Below are 15,451 nucleotides of genomic sequence, written 5' to 3'. Positions count from 1 at the left end.
TAACATGATAGAGGCAATGCATTATTGTGTAGCCACAGTTTTCTGAAAAGTTGATATTTTAGGAATTGTATTTCAGATCTTAAATAAAACTTGTTTCTAAATTTCAAAGCAAAAAAAAAAAAAAAAGAAAAGAAAAGAAATCCAACCTGTGATGTAGTGACCATATTACCTGGGAAGTACTGGCTCTTTCCTGAGATGTAGTGACCATCCCACCTGAGATGTAGTGACCATTCTACCTGTGATGAAGTGACCTCCTATCTGATATGCATTGACCATCCCACCTGGGTTGCAGTGACCATCCCACATGACATGTAGCAACAATTAACAGAGATGAAGTGATCATCACACGTGAGATGCAATAACCACCACACATGAGATTCATTGACCATAACAACTCTGATGGAGTGACCATCCCACCTGAGATGTAGTGACTCTTACATGAGATGCACTGACAATTAAACCTGAGATGTAGTCACCATCCCAGCTGTGATGCTGTGACTCTCCCACATGAGATGCAGTGACCATCTGACCTAAGATTTTTTGACCAACCCACCTAAGATGCAGTGACCATGCCACCTGATAAGTTTTGATCATCCGACATGATTTGCAGTGACCATGCCACCTGTGATGTAGTGACCATCCCACTTGAGCTGAGATGACAATCCCTCCTATAATGTAGTGACTATCCCAACTGTGATATAGTGACCATCCCTCCTGGGATGCATTGACCATCTCAACTGTGAAGCAGTGATTATCCCACATGAGATCTAGTGTCCATCCCACCGGAAATGTAGTGACTATGCCACCTGAGATGTTGTGGCCATTCCACATGGGATACTATGACCAAGCCACCTAAGAGGTACTTTCAATTCCACATGATATGTAAATACAATCCCACTTGTAATACAGTGACTATCCTGCCTGAGATTTAGTGAGCATCCCATCTGAGATGCAGTGACAATCCCACCTGTGATGCAGTGACCATCCCACTTGTGACACAGTGACAAATCCACCTGTGATTCAGTCATCATCTTTCCTGTGATGCAGTGACCATCCCACATGTGATGCAGTGAACATTCCAACTGTGATGCAGTGACCATTCCACCAGTCATGCAGTGACAATCCCATCTGTGATGAAGTGACATACTACCTGTTATGTAGTTACAATCCCACCTGTGATTCAGTGACCATAACACCTGTGAAGTTGTGACCAACCCACCTGAGATGTAGTGACAATCCCAACTAAGATGCAGGGACCATCCCACCTTTGATGCAGTGACTATCCCACCTGAAATGTAGTGACCATCTCACCTGAGATGTAGTCACCATCCCAACTGAGGTTATGTGACCATTGCACCTGTGAAGCAGTGACTGTCCCACATGAGATGTAGTGACCATCCACCTAAGATGGAGTGACCATCCCACCTTTGATGCAGTGACCATCACTACTGAGATGTAGTGACTCTTACATGAGATGCAGTGTCCTTCTCACCTGGGTTGTAGTGACCATATTACCTGAGATGCAGTGACCATTTTACCTATGATACAGTGATGATCCCAACTGAGATGCAGTGAACATCCAGCCCATGATGCAGTGACCATTCCACCTGAGATATACTATTACCTGTGATGCAGTGACTTTCCCACCAGAGATGCAGTGACAATCCCACCTGAGAGTCAGTGAGCATCCCACCTTTGAAGTAGTGACTTTCCAGCTGTGATGTAGTGACCATTCAAACTTTGATGCAGGGACCATTCCACTTGAGATGCAGTGACCATCCCACCTGTGAATTCATAATCAACCCACCTGAAATGTAGTGACCATCCCACTTGAGATGCAGTGACCATCCCACATTTGATACAGTGACCATCCCCTTTGAGATGCAGTTACTCATACATGAAATGCAATGACCATCACAACTGAGACGTAGTGAGCATCCCATCTGAGATGCAGTGACCATCCCAACTGTGATGCAAGGACCATCTTATGATACAGTGACCATTCCACCTGTGATGCAGTGACCATCCCACATGTAATGCAGTGACCATCCCACATGAGATGTAATGACTCTTTCATGATATGCAGTGTCCATTACACCTGAGACGTAGTGACCATGAGTCCTGAGATGTTGTGACCATTCCACCTGGGATGCTGTGACCAAACAACCTAAGATGTAGTGTCAAACCCATGTGAGATGCGATGACAATCCCATGAGTGTTGCAGTGACTATCCCACCTGAGATTTGGTGACCATTCCACCTGTGATGCAGTGACCATCTTAGCTGAGATGCAGTGACCACCCCACCAGTGATTTAGTAACCATCCCATCTGTGATGCAGTGACAATTCCAACTGTGATGCAGTGACCATACCACCAGCCAAGCAGTGACCATCCCATCTGTGATGTAGTGACCTACCACCTGTTATGTAGTGACAATCTCCCCTGTGATGCTATGACCATCACACCTGGGAGTAGTGACCATCCCACCTGTGATGTAGTGACCTTCCATCCAGTGATGCATTGGCCATCCAATCTGTGATTCAGTGACCATAGTACCTGAGATGTGACCACACCACCCGGGATGCTTTGACCACGCCACGTGGGATGTAGTGACTATCCCATATGAGATGTGATGACAATTAACCTGAGATGAAGTGACTATCCCATCTGAGATTCAGTGACCATCCCACCTGACATTCAGTGACCATCCCACCTGACATTCAGTGACCATCCCACCTGACATTCAGTGACCATCCCAAATGACATATAGTGCCTCTTACCATAGATGTAGTGACCATTCCACCTGAGATATAGTGAACTATGATGCAATGACTATCTCACATGAGATGCAGAGACCATCCCAGCTGAAATGTGACCATCTCACCTGAGATGCAATGACCATTCCACCTGTGATACAGTGACCACATTATCTGAGATTCAGTGACCATCCCACCTGGGTTGCAGTGACAATCCCACATGACATATAGTGACACTTACCTGAGATGAAGTGATCATCCCACCTGAGATGTAATGACCATCCCACATGAGATACAGTGACCATCCCAACTTTAATGCAGTGACAATCCCACCTGAGATGTAGTGACTCTTACATGAGATGTAGTGACCATTCCAGGTGTGATGTGTGACTCTACCAAATGAGATGCAGTGACCATCCAACCTGAGATGATGTAACTATCCCATCTAAGCTATAGTGACCATGCCACCTGAGATGTTTTGACCATCCCACCTGATTTACAGTGACCATAACACCTGTGATGTATTGACCATCCCACTAGAGATGAGCTGACAATACCACATGTGATGCACTGACTATCCCACCTGAGAGGCAGTAATCATCCCACCTGTGATTCAGTGACCATCCCAACTTTGATGCAGTGACCATTCCACCTGTGATACAGTGACATTCCCACCTGAAATGTAGTGACACTTACATGAGATGCAGGGACCATCCCATCTGTGATATAGTGATAATTCTACCTGAGATGTGGTGACCATCCCACCTTAAATGTAGTGACCATCCCACATGTGATGCAGTGACTATCCAAACTGTGATGCAGTGATTATCTTGAGATGAAGTGGCCATTTCTCCTGAGATATAGTGACTCTTACCTGAGATGCAATGACCATCCCATATGAGATATATTGACAAAACCACCTAAGATGCAGTGACAATCCCAAGTGTGATGCAGTGACTAGCTCACATGAGATGCAGTGACCATGCCACTGGTGATGCAATGACCATTCAAACTTTGATGCAGTGACCATCCCACCTGTTATGCAGTGACAATCCCATCTCTGTTGTGATGAAAATCCCATGTGTGATGCACTGACAATCTTAACAGAAATGCAATGACCATCCCACCTGGGATGCAGTGACCTTCCCACTTAAGATTTATTGACCATCCACCTGGGATGCAGTGACGATCCACCCTGAGATGTAGTGACTCTTACCTGAGATACAGAGACTATCCAATCTGAGATATAATGACCATCCCAAATGTGATGCAGCAAATAATACACATGAGATGCAGTGATGACCCTACCTGAGATTTTTTGACCATGCCACCTGAGATGCAGTGACCATGGCATTTGATATGTTTTGACCATCTCACCTGAGTTGAAGTAACCAGGCCACCTGTGATGTAGTGACCATCCCACTTGAGATAAGAAGACAATGCCACATTTGATGCACTAACTATCCCACCTGAGATGCAGTAGCCATCTCACCTGTGATACAGTGACCATTCCAACTTTGATAGAGTGACCATTCCACTTGTAATTTAGTAACCATCCCACATGAGATGTAATGAAAAATCCCACTTAAAATGTAGTGACTATCCCACATGTGATGCAGTGACCATCCCACCTGTGATGTAGTGAATGTTGCCTGAGATGGAGTGACCATCCCATCTGAGATGTATTGACCAACCCACCTAAGGTGCAGTGACCATCCCAATTGTAATGCATTGACCATCCCACATGAGATTCAGTGATCATTCCACTTGTGATGCATTGATCATTCCAACTTTGATGAAGTGACCATCCACTTGAGATGCAGTGACCATACCAAAACAGATGTAGTGACCATCCCACCTGAAATGAGATGACAGTCCCACATATGAAGTACCGACTATCCCACCTGAGATGCAGTGAACATCCCACCTGTGATGCAGTGACCATTCCAACTTTGATGTAGCAACTAATCCACCTGTCATGCAGTGACAATCACAGCTGAGATGTAGTGACTCTTACATTAGATGCAGTGACCATCCCATCTGTGATGTAGTGACCATCCCACCTGTGATGAATTGATTATCCCACCTCAGATGCATGACCATTCCACCTGTTATTCAGTGACCATTCAACCTGTGATGCAGTGACCATCCCACCTGCGATATAATGGTACTTACCTGAGAAGCACTGACCATCACATCAGAGATGTAGTGACTATTACATGAGATGCAGTGGCCTTCCCCCTTTAGATGCAGTGACCATTCTACCTGTGATGCAGAGACCATCTTATCAGAGATGCAGTGATAATACTACCTGGAATGCAATGACCTTCCACCTGAGATGTAGTGACTCTTACCTTAGATGTCGTGACCATCCCACTTGACATATAGTGACATCCCAACTGTTATGCAGTGACTATCCCACATGAGATGCAACGACCATCTCACCTGAAATATTGTGACCATCCCACCTGAGATGTTCTGGCCATTCCATCTGAGATGCTGTGACCAAGCCACCTAAAATGTAGTGTCGACCCCACGTGAGATGCGATGACAATCCCACCTGTGATGTACTGACTATCTCACCTGAGATTTAGTGACCAGCCCACCTGAGATGCAGTGACCATACCACATGTGATGCAGTGACCATCCCACTTGTGATACAGTGACCATTCTACCTGTGATGCAGTGACCATACCACCTGTAATGCAGTGACCATACCATCTAAGATGTAGTGACTCTTACATGAGATACAGTGTCCATCACACCTGAGATGTAGTGTCCATTCCACCTATAAGGCAGAGACCATCCCACCTGAGAAGTAGTGACTCTTACCTGAGATGCAGTGACCATCCCAACTGTGCTACAGTGACTAATCACAACAGCTGCAGTGACTATTCCACCAGAGTTGTAGTGACCATTCCACCTGAGATGTAATTACCAACCCTCCTGAGATGCAGTGACCATTCCAACTGTAATGCAATGACCATTCCACCAGCCATGCAGTGGCCATCTCATCTGTGATGTAGTAACATAACACCTGTTATGTAGTAACAATCCCAAATGTCATGCAGAGACTATACCACCCATGAAGTTGTGACCAACCCACCCGAGATGTAGTGACATTCCCACCTAAGAGGCAGTGACCATCCCACCTTTGATGAAGTGACTGTCCCACCTGAGATGTAGTGATCATCACACCTTTAATGTAGTCACCATTTCACCTCAGATGCTGTGATAATGGCACCTGTGATGCAATGACCATCCCACCTGAGATATAATGACCATCCCACCTAAAATGTAATGCCCATCCCACCTGAGATGCACTGACCATGCCTACAGTGATGCAGTGACTATCCCACATGAGAAGCAGTGACCATCCCACCTAAGATGTAGTGGCCATACCACCTGAGATGCAGTGACCATGGCAACTATGATGCAGAGACTATCCCACATGACACGCAGTGGCAATCCCACTTGAGATATAGTGACTATACCACCTGAGATGCAGTGAGTATGCCACTTTATATGTTGGGATTACCATACCTGGGATGTTGTGACCAGGCCACCTGATTGTCATGACCATTATACATTATATGCAATGACAATACCACCTGTGATGCATTGACTATCCTACCTGAGATGCAGTGTCCATTCCATGTGAGATGGAGTGACCATTTCACCTGTGATGTAGTGACCATTCCACCTGAGATATAGTGACCATTATAACTGTGATGAGATGACTACACCAGATGAGATGCAGTGTCCAACCCACCTGAGATGTAGTGACCATAGCCACTTGGGATGTTGTGACCATCCCACCTGAATGCTGTGACTGAGCCATCTTAGATATAATGTCCATCCCACGTGAGAATAGATGACAATACCATAAGTGATGCAGTGACCATTCCACCTGTGATGCAGTGAACATCCCATTTGTGATGTAGTGATCATTCCACTTGTGATGTAGTGACCATACCACCTGTTATGTACTGGCAATTCCATCTTTGAGGCAGTGACCATACCACCTAAGATGCAGTGACCATCCCACCTGTGAAGTTGTGACCAATCCACCTGAGATGTAGTGACCAGCTCAACTGACATACAGTGACCTTGCCAACTAAGATGTAGTGACCAATCCACCTGTGATGTTGTGACCACCCCACCTGAGATGCATTGAACATGCCTTCTGAGATGTAGTGACCATCCCATGTGAGATGCGATGACAATCCCACCTCTGATGCACTGACATTCTCATCTTAGATGCAGTGACCATTCCAACTGAAATGCTGTGACCATAACAACTATGATGCATTGACCATTCCACTTGAAATGCAATTATGATCTAATCTGTGATGTAGTGATCATCCCACATGTGATGTAGTGACCATACTTCCTGTGATGTGAAGATCACACCTGTGAGGCAGTGACCATCCCACCTAAGATGCAATAACCATTCCTCCTGTGATTTAGTGACCATGAAAAATTGAGATGTAGTGACAATCCCATTTGAAATGTAATGACCATCCCACCTTTGATAGAGTGACCATCCGAACTATTATGCTGTGAACATTCCATTTGAGATGCAGTGACCATCCCAATGGAGATGCAATAACCATCCCACCAGTGATACTCTGACCATCCCACCTGTGATGCATTTACTATCCCACCTGTGATGCAGTGACCATCCCACCTGAGATGTAGTGACACTTACCTTAGATGTAGTGACCATCCCACCTGAGATGTAGTGACTATTCCAACCGAGATGCAGTGACTATTGCACATCAGATGAAGTGACCATCCCACCTGAAATGTTCTGACCATTCAACCTGAGATGCAGGAACCTTTCCACCTGTGATGCAGTGACCTTCATCCTGAGATGCATTGACCATCACACCTGGGTTGCAGTGACCATCCCACATGACACGTAGTGAAACTTACCTGAGATGAAGGGATCTTCCCATCTGAGATGCAATGACTATCCCACATGAGATGCAGTGACCATACAAATTCTGATTCACTGACCATCCCACCTGAAATGTATTGACTTTTACATGTAGTGACCATCACACCTGAGATGTTTTGACCATCCCACCTGATTTGCAGTGACCATGACACCTGAGATGTAATGACCAACTAAACTATGATGCAGTGACTATCTCACATGAGATGCAGTCACCATGTTACCTGAGATTAAGTGACCATCCCACCTGGGTTGCTGTAACCATCCCACATGACATGTAGTGACACTTTCGTGATATGAACTGATCATCCCACGTGAGATTTAATGATCATCTCACAAGATATGCAGTGACCATCCCATCTCTGATGCAGTGACCATCCCTCCTGAGATATAGTGACTCTTAAAGGAAATGCAGTGACCATTCCACGTAAGATGCAGTGACCATTCCACCTGTGATGCAGCTACCATCCCTACTGTGATATAGTGACTCTTAAATGAGATGCAGTGACCATGCCACCTGAGATGTAGTGACCATCCCATCTGAGATGCAATGACCATCCCAAATGTCATGAATTAACTATCCCATATGTGATGTAGTGACCGCCCCATCTGTGATGTAACGACCATCCCACCTGTAATGTAGTGACATCCAACCTGCAATGCAGTAGCCATCTCACCTGAAATGCAGAGACCATGCCACATGAGATGTATGGACCATCAAGACTGGGTTCCTGTGACCATGCCACCTGAGATGTAGTGACCATCCAATGTGAGATGAGATAACAATTCCACCTGAAATGCACTGACTATCCCACCTAAGGTACAGTGACCATCCCACCTGTGATTCAGTGACATCCAAACTGTGATGTAGTGACTCTTACATGAGATGCAGTGACCATCCCATCTGAGATGCAGTGCCAGTCCCACCTGTGATTTAGTGATAATCCAACCTGAGATGCAATGAATATCCCAACTGTGATGCAGTAAACATACCAAATTTGAGGAAGTGACCATTCTGCTTTTGATACATTGATAATCCTACCTGTGATGTAGTGACCATTCCACCTGTTATGCTATGACAATCCCACCTGAGATGCAGTGACTTTACCAATTGTGATTTAGTGAACATACCACCTGAGATGTTGTGACCATCCAACCTTAGATGCAGTGATTATCCCACCTGGGATGTTGTGAACATGCCACCTGAGAAGATATGACCATTCTTTCTGTGATGCAGCAGCTATGTTACCTGAGATGCAGTGACAATCGCACCTGTGATGCAGTAACCATCCCACATGAGATATAGTGATTCTTCCTTGAGAAGTAGTGACCCTACACACTGAGATGTAGTGACCATTCCAACTGAGATATAGTGACCATCCCACCTGGGATGTAGTGACCATCTCACTGGAAATGCAATGAATATCCTACCTGTGCAGTGAACATTCCGAATTTGAAGCAGTGACCATTCTGCCTTTGATGCAGTGACCATCACACCTGTGATGTAGTGACCATACCACATGAGATGCAATGCATTTCCCACCTGTGGTGCAGTGAACATTCGAAATTTGAAGCAGTGACCACTGCACCTCTGATGCTGTGATCATCCCACCTGAGATGTTGTGACCCTCCCACCTGAGATGCAGTGACCATGCTACCTTAGATGTTTTGACCATAATACCCATGTTACTGTGATCATGCCACATGAGATGTAGTGACTATCCCACGTGAGATGCATTAGCAATCCCACCTGTGATACACTGACTAACCCACTTAAGATGCAGTGACAATCCAGCCTGTGATGCATTGACCATCCCAACTGTGATGCAGTTACTACTCACCTGAGATGCAGTGACCAACCCACCTATGATGCAGCAATCATCCAAACTGTGTTGTAGTGACTCTTACCTGAAATGCAGTGTTCATACCACCTGAGATGCAGTGACTATATCACCTAAGACACAGTGACTATCCCACCTGGGATGCAGTGACCATTCCAAATTTGATGCAGTGACCATTCCACATGAGATACAGTGACCATCCCATCTGTGATGGTGTCACCATCCCACCTGTGATGTAGTGACCATTCCACCTGTGATTTAGTGAATATCCCACCTGACCTGTTGTGACCATACCACCTGAGATGCAGTGACCATCCCACTTGTGATGTTGTGACCACCCCTCCTGAGATTTAGTGACCTTTCCACCTTTGATGCAGCGATTATCTTACCTGCGACACAGTGACCATCCCACTTGTGAGGCAGTGATCATTCCACATGTGATGTAGTTACTCTTACCTAAGATTTAGTGAACATACCACCTAAGATGTTGCGACCATTCCACCTGAAATGCAGCGACCATGCCCCCTGAGATATTTTGTCCATCACAACTGTGTTGCTGTGACCATGCCACCTGAATTTAGTAACCATACCATGTGAGATGAATTAACATTCCCATATGAGATGCACTGATTATTTCAGCTAAGACGCAGTGACCATCCCACCTATGATGCAGTGACAATCCTAACTGAGATGTTGTGATTATTCCATGAGATGCAGTGATTATCCCACCTGAGATGCAGTGCCTATGTCACCAGTGATTTAGTCACCATCCCACCTGAGATGAAGTGACCTTCACACCTGTGATATAGTGACCATCCCACCTGAGATCCTGTAATTATCCCACCTGTAATGCAGTGAACATTCCAACTTTTAAGTAATGACAATTCATCCACCAATGAAGTGACCATCCCACATGATATGCAGTGACAATCCAAGCTGATATTCATTGTCCATTCCAACTTTGATGCAGTTACCATTCAACCTGAAATTCAGTGACCATACAATTTGTGATGTACTGACCATCCATCTGTGATATAATGACCATTCCACAAGTGATTCAGAGACCACCCCACATGAGATGAAGTGACCATCTTACCTGTGATGCAATGACCATCACACTTGTCATAAGGTGACCATCCCACCTGTGATGCAGTGACTCTTACATGAGATGCAGTATCCATCCCACTTGAGATGCAGTGACCATCCCACCTGGGATGCAGTGATAATTCCAAATTTGAAGCATTGACCATTCCACCTTTGATGTAGTAACCATTAAACCTGTAATGTAGTGACCATTCCACCTGTGATGCAGTGAGCATCCCACCTGAGATGCGGTGACCATAACACCTGTGATTTTGTGAACATCCCACCTGAGATGCTGTGGCCATCCCACCTGAGATGCTGTGATCATCCCATCTGTGACGTTTTGAACATTCCCACCACAGATGCAGTGACCATTCCAACTGTGATGCAATGATCATCTTACGTGATGCAGTGACCATCCCACATGTGATATAGTGACTGTTTCCTGAGATGTAGTGATGATACCACATGAGATATAGTGACCATCACAACTGTAATGAAGTGACTATCCCACATTAGATGCAGTGACCATCCCACCTGAGATGTTGTGACCATTCCATCTGAGTTTTGGTAATCATGCCACCTGAGAAGTTTTGACCATTACACCTGGGTTGCTGTGACCATGCCACATGAGATGTACTGACCATCTCATGTGAGATGCATTTAAAAATGCCACATGTGATGCACTGAATATCCTACCTTAGATGCATTGTCCATCCCACCTGAGATGCAGTGACCATCCCACCTGTGATGCAGTGACCATTGCAAATTTGATGAATTGACCATTCCACCTTTGATGTAGTGATCATCAAACCTGTAATGTAGTTACCATTCCACCTGCGATGTAGTGAGCATCCCACCTGAGATGCAGTGACCATACCACCTGTGATTTTGTGAACATCCCAGCTGAGATGTTGCAACCATACCACCTAAGATGTAGTGACCATCCTACCTGAGATATAGTGACCATTCTACCTGTGATGTAGTGACCATCCCACTTGAGTTGCAGTGACCATTGCACTTTTGATTTAATGACCATCCCACTCGAGATGTAGTGTCCATATCAACTGAGATTAAGTGAACATTCCACATGTGAGGCAGTGACCATCACAACTGTGATACAGTGACCATCCCACCTGTGATTCAGTGACCATCCCACATATGATTCAGTGACAATAGCACCGGAGATGTAGTGACTCTTACATAAGATGTAGTATCCATCGCACCTGAGATGTAGTGAACATCCCATCTGAGATGCGTTGACCATTCACCTGTGATGTAGTGACCATCCCATCTGAGATGTATTTACTATTCCAAATAATGTAGTGATCATCCCACCTGTGATGCTGTGATTATCCCTCCTGTTAAGTAGTGACTATCCCTTCTGTGATGTAGTGACCATCCCAGCTGAGGTTCAGTGACCATCCCATCTGTGATGCAGTTAACATCCCTACTATGATGTAGTGACTCTCAATTGAGACACAGTGACCATGCCACCTGAGATGCAGTGACCATCCCAACTTGATGGATTGACTATCCCACATGTGATGTAGTGACCATCTCTCCTGTGATGTACTGACCACCTCACCTGTGATGCAATGACCATTCCATCTGTGATTCGGTGACCATCACACATGAGATGAAGCAACCATCCCACCTGTGATGCAATGACCATCACACTTGTGATAATGTGACCATTGCACCTGTGATGCAGTGGCCATCCCACCTATGATGGAGTGACCATTCCAACTGAGATGAACTGATTCTTACATGAGATGCAGTGTCCATCCCACTTGAGATGCAGTGACCATCCCACCTGGGATGCAGTGATAATTCCAAATTTGAAGCATTGACCATTCCACCTTTGATGTAGTAATCATCAAACCTCTAATGTAGTGACCATTCCACCTGTGATGCAGTGAGCATCCCACCTGAGATGTGGTGACCATATCACCTGTGATTTTGTGAACATCCCACTTAAGGTATTGTGACCATCCCACCTGAGATGCTGTGATCATACCATTTGTGATGCTTTGAATATCCCACCTGAGATGCAGTGACCATTCCAACTGTGATGCTACCACCATCTTACATGATGCAGTGACCATCCCACATGAGATATAGTGACTTTTACCTGAGATGTAGTGACCATACCACCTGAGATATAGTGACCATCCCAACAGTTATGAAGTGAGTATCCCACATTAGATGCAGTGACCATCCCACCTGAGATGTTGTGACCATTCCACCTGAGATTCAGTGACCGTTCCACCTGAGATGTTTTGACCATTACACCTGGGTTGCTGTGACCATGCCACATGAGATGTAGTGAACATCTTTTGTGAGATACATTTAACAATCCCACCTGTGATGCACTGAATATCCTACCTTAGATGGATTGTTCATCCCACTTGAGATGCAGTGACCATTGCAAATTTGATGCATTGACCATTCTACCTTTGATGTAGTGAGCATCCCACCTGAGATGCAGTGACCATACCACCTGTGATTTTGTGAACATCCCAGCTGAGATGTTGTGACCATACCACCTGAGATGTAATGACCTCCCACCTGAGATGTAGTGACCATCCCACCTGTGATGTAGTGACCATCCCACTTGAGATGCAGTGAATATCCCACCTGAGTTGCAGTGACTATCGCCCCTCTTATTTAATGACCATCCCACTTGAGATGTAGTGACCATACCAACTGAGATTAAGTGAACATTCCACATGTTATGCAGTGTCCATAACAACTGTGATACAGTGACCATCCCATATATTATGCAGTGACCATACCACCTGAGATGTAGTGACTCTTACATAAGATGCAGTATCCATCCACCTGAGATGTAGTGAACATCCCATCTGAGATGTTTTTACCATTGCAAATATGATGTAGTGATCATTCCACCTGTGATGCTGTGATTATCCCTCCCTTGATGTAGTGACTATCCCTTCTGCCATGTATTGACCATCCCAGCTGAGGTTAAGTGGCCATCACATCTGTGATGCAGTTAACATCCCTACTATGATGTAGTGACTCTCAATTGACATGCAGTGACCATGCCACCTGAGATGTAGTGACCATCCCTTCTGAGATTCAATAACCATCCCAACTTGATGGATTAACTATCCCACATGTTATGTAGTGACCATCCCACCTGTGATGTAATGACCATCCCACCTGTGATGTAGTGACATCCAACCTGTGATGCAATGACCATCCCACCTGCAATACAGTGACCATGCCACCTGAGATGTTTTGACCATTACAACTGGGTTGCTGTGAACATGCCACCTGAGATGATTTGACTATCACGACTTGGTTCTTGTGACCATGACACCTGAGATGTAGTGGCCTTCCCATATGAGATGCATAAACAATCCCACCTGAGATGCACTGATTTTCCCACCTAAGATGCAGTGACCATCCCACTTCTGATTTAATGACCATCCCACTAGAGCTTTAGTGACCATCCCAACTGAGATTAGGTGACCATTCTTTTGTGATGCTTTGACCATCACAACTGTGATACAGTAACCCTCCCACCTGTGATGTAGTGACCATCACACTTATGATGCAGTGACTATCCACCTGTGATGCAGTGTCCATGGCACCTGAGATGTAGTGACCATCCCACCTGAGATGTATTTACCATTCCACCTGTGATGTAGTGACCATCCCACCTGTGTTGCTGTGATTATCTCTCCTGTGATGTAGTGAATATCACATCTGTGATATAGTGACAATGCCACCTGAGATGTAGTGACCATCACTTCTGAGATGCAATGACCATTTCAACTGTGATGGATTGACTATCCCATATGTGATGTAGTGACCACCCCACCTGTGATATAGTGACATCCAACATGTGATAGAGAGACCATACGACCTGAGATGCAGTGACCATGCCTCATGATATGTTTTGACCATCACGACTGGGTTGCTGGGACCATGCCACCTGAAATGTTTTGACTATCAAGACTGGGTTCCTGTGACAATGCCACCTGAGATGTAGTGATCATCCAATGTGAGATGCATTAACTATCCCACCTGAGATGCACTGACTATCCCACCTAAGATACAGTGACCATCCCACCTGTGATTCAGTGACCATCCCAACTGTGATCTAGCGACAGTTACATGAGATGCAGTGACTATCCCATGTGAGATGCAGTGCCAATTCCACCTGTGATTTAGTGACCATCCCACCTGAGATGTAGTGACCATTCCACCAGAGATGTAGTGACTATCCCACCTGTGATGATGTGATGATCCCACCTGAGATGCAATGAATATCCCACCTGTGATGCAGTGAACATTCCAAATTTGAAGCAGTGACCATTCGACCTTTGATGCAGTGATCATCCCACTTGTGATGTAGTGACCATTCCACCTGTGATGCACTGACCATCCTGCCTGAGATGCAGTGACCATCCCACGTGTGATTCAGTGACCATCCCACATGAGATGTAGTGACTCTTTCTTGAGTTGTAGTGACCATACCACATGAGATGTAGTGACTATTCCACCTGTGCTGTAATGACCATCCCACCTGGGATGAAATGAATATCCCACCTGTGATGCAGTGAACATTCCAAATTTGTAGCAGTGACCACTCGGCCATTGATGCAGTGATCATCCCACTTGTGATGTAGTGACCATTCCACCAGTGATGCAATGACCTTCCCACCCAAGATGCAGTGACCATACCACCTGTGATTTAATGAACATTCCACATGAAATGTTGTAACCATCCCACATGAGATGCAGTGATTATACCACATGAGATGCAGTGACCATCTCAC

This window comes from Mus pahari, unplaced genomic scaffold, assembly GCF_900095145.1.
Source record: "Mus pahari unplaced genomic scaffold, PAHARI_EIJ_v1.1 scaffold_7778_1, whole genome shotgun sequence".
In the NCBI taxonomy this organism is placed as follows: domain Eukaryota; kingdom Metazoa; phylum Chordata; class Mammalia; order Rodentia; family Muridae; genus Mus; species Mus pahari.
The sequence above is the reverse complement of the archived record's forward strand: the minus strand, read 5'-3'. Positions refer to the sequence as shown.